The sequence below is a fragment of the Cricetulus griseus genome, chromosome 2 (genome assembly GCF_003668045.3).
Source record: "Cricetulus griseus strain 17A/GY chromosome 2, alternate assembly CriGri-PICRH-1.0, whole genome shotgun sequence".
In the NCBI taxonomy this organism is placed as follows: domain Eukaryota; kingdom Metazoa; phylum Chordata; class Mammalia; order Rodentia; family Cricetidae; genus Cricetulus; species Cricetulus griseus.
The window spans coordinates 253927097-253930320 of record NC_048595.1 but is presented as its reverse complement, the minus strand read 5'-3'; the positions used below and the strand labels follow the sequence as shown (position 1 = coordinate 253930320).

The 3224-nt window shown below is 34.5% G+C and overlaps 1 pseudogene; it reads left to right on the top strand.

Moving 5' to 3' along the window:
- The first annotated feature begins 475 nt into the window (after positions 1-475).
- Positions 476-1168, top strand: LOC100766975 (annotated as a pseudogene).
- The last annotated feature ends 2056 nt before the right edge of the window (positions 1169-3224 follow it).

Below are 3224 nucleotides of genomic sequence, written 5' to 3'. Positions count from 1 at the left end.
AAACCTATGATGAATGGATGATGGATATCGTAGACATTTATGTAAATATTTTGTCCCCAAAGGCCTATATGAAAGTGAGAATGTTATCAAAAATATTCTAGGTTCCAGAATTGTTTACACAATCTACAGGGAAAGATTTGTTTTAAGTAAATAGCATAGAATATTTGACTGATAAATTGTACTGTAACAACAAACTGTAGCTAAGAATTATTTCTAATATGTATTCTTTATGAAACTTCATAAAAACCGAGATAGATTTCTAGAAAGGGTAAGAAATAGCTGCATGAGATCCAAATACCTAAATTTTTCCTTTCAAGGATAATGGCTATATAAAGTGGACCATTTTCCCATTCAAAACTAGTCACTAGAGAGCACCATTATAATACAAGATTGTTAAAAATGTCACATGACGACTCCCTTCGCCCGGGCGCCCGAGCTCCCTTCAGCTTCTGACGTGCTGTCTGCCTGCTGGTGGATGTGTGGCAACAACATGTTTGCCCCGCTGCCCGCCGTCGTGCCTGCCGCCCGCAAGGCCACCGCCACGGTTATTTTCCTTCTCGGATTGGTAGATACTGGTCATGGATGGTCAGAAGCCTTTGCAGGTATCAGAAGTTCCCACATCAAATACATCTGTCCACATGCTCCTGTTATGCCTGTTAAATTAAATATGAATATGGCTATGCCTTCTTAGGTTGATATTATTGGACTTTCACCAGATTCTCATGAGGATGAATCTGGAATTAAACAGGCAGCAGAAAGTGTAAAAGCTTTAATAGATCAGGAGGTGAAGAATGCCATTCCCTCTAACAGAATTATTCTGGGAGGATTTTCTCAGGGAGGCGCTTTATCTTTATACCCGGCTCTTACCACAGAGCAGAAACTGGCCGGCGTCACTGCGCTCAGTTGCTGGCTTCCACTCCGGGCTTCATTTCCGCAGGGTCCTATCAATGGCACTAATAGAGATATTTCTATTCTCCAGTGCCATGGAGAATGTGACCCTTTAGTTCCCCTAATGTTTGGTTCTCTTACTGTTAAAAAACTAAAAGCATTGGTAAATCCATCCAATGTAACCTTCAAAGTCTATGAAGGCATGATGCACAGCTCATGTCATCAGGAAATGATGGATGTCAAGCAATTCATTGATAAACTCCTACCTCCAAATGATTGACGTCACTAAGAGGCCTTGTGTCACCAGCATCACTGTTGTAGAGTATAAACCTTTCCCCATGACTGATCATAAAACTTCTAATGTTCACAGTGTTAAAATGTTTTGCATATGCATATACATACCAATGATCAATGATATCTCCATCATGGAAATGTATGATTCTTTTAAGTTTCTATACATGTATCTGTATTAAGCAATCCATAAGATACTAGTATTAAAGTCAGTGAAGTGAAGCAACTAGTTTCTTTTTCTCAAATTAATTCAACAAAATAAAATAACACAATCAGAGTTTTTATGACATTGTTTGAAAATTACTAGTATGCTCACTGAAATTTGTTCAGGTCTAAACAAGCTGTTAAAGATAATCTGTAAGTGACTTATAAATGCTATGAGTTAGACTATGGTTTTATTCCTCAGCTCTTTAGTCACCATGCAGTGTCTATATTTTATATGTGTGTTCATATATCTGTGACTGTAATACATAAGAAGTAGATGGTATTACATTATCCTTGATACTAGGGATAATGCTTTTTAAATGTCAAAAAAGTAATACTGCTCTCTCCAATTAATGTCTCTTTTATTGAGGGACCAGGCTATTCTTTTCCTTCTACTTAATTTTTCTCCTTTCAAGAAACAAAAGTTTGGTTTTCTTTTTTTCATAGAGACCAATATTGCCACTCTGCCATTAAAAAATTGTCAATATATACTATAATTGAGATTCTGAATCATAGACATATAGTATTTCAAATCTAGGTAATGTGAAAAGAAATCAAACATTATTTAATTTTGCATATTTCAATGAACTGCACCTCAGTCCTACTTTAGACTGTAGAAGCATCAGTCCTGGTAACCTGTTTTTATTTCTATGTAAACCCAAAACAAAATAAAACAAACCTTAAAGGGTAAATAGTATCTTGGCATGTTAAAAAATAAGTTATTTAAGACCAGTTTTGAAGTCTAACTTCTAAAACAGTTACATCTTATAGCAGACTTTAAGTTTACATTTTTGGATGTGTTACATTTAAAACCAAATACTGTTCAAGATGAGCAATCAGAAACTTATTTGTATCTAGTAACTAATTTGAAATTTTCATCTTGGTAAAGGCATTTTTGAGAATTAGTTTCCTATACAAACATTAAGATAGCAATCATCTGATTTTAAATCAACTGTTCAAAATAGCTGGTGAAAATTATTAAAATGAATTTATAGGTAAGAAAGACTGACTATATATATATATATAGTTATAGTTATAGTTATAGTTATATATATAGTGTAGCTACCATACAATTGAATCTGTTGCAAAAATTATGGTCATTTCTGAATTGATGCTTTTCCTGCTGCTTAACTGACCATCACCATGCTAAGCAGCATCATTATTAATGGGTGCTAACTGATCTGGAGATCACTGGGTATGGACCAAATAGGAAGTTGATAAAGAAGCCATATGCTTATGCCTCAACTTAAAACGATTTCAAACAATCATTTACTGTTTTGCTTTACTTTGAAGAACATAAACTCACATCAGTTATACCATCAGTAAAATTTTATTTGTGGTAAGAAATATCCCATTGAATTCTTGTGCTATAATGTTGGAATATGTCATGTTTTTCACAGTTCCTATCAGTGTGAAATAAAATTTAATTCTTGCTTTCTTGGAAAAAAATGTCACATGACAGTTAGGTCATGCTTCTATGGTGCTGAGAGTTCTGTTACTCTTAAGTAAATATCACAAGATTAATGATCATGAACAGATCGACAGAAAACATAATTTCAGCTCTCTGGCTTTGCACATAATACAGAAAAATGTTCTGGTAGCATCTAATTATCTCACCTAATTCTAGGAAGTAACTGCATATTTTAGGAAGTCTTTCTACTTCCATTCCATATAGAAGTCTTGGTGGTTTCAGTTGGCATTTCTTATTGTGAATGTGGATCTTATGATAACTCCTGTAAGAAATTTAGAAGTGAGTGTGTCTGATAACTAAAAATCACAGAACTTTGTTGGAGTTAACCAAAGTTCTTAATGGGAAAAGCAGACTTGGAAATCAAGAGGTC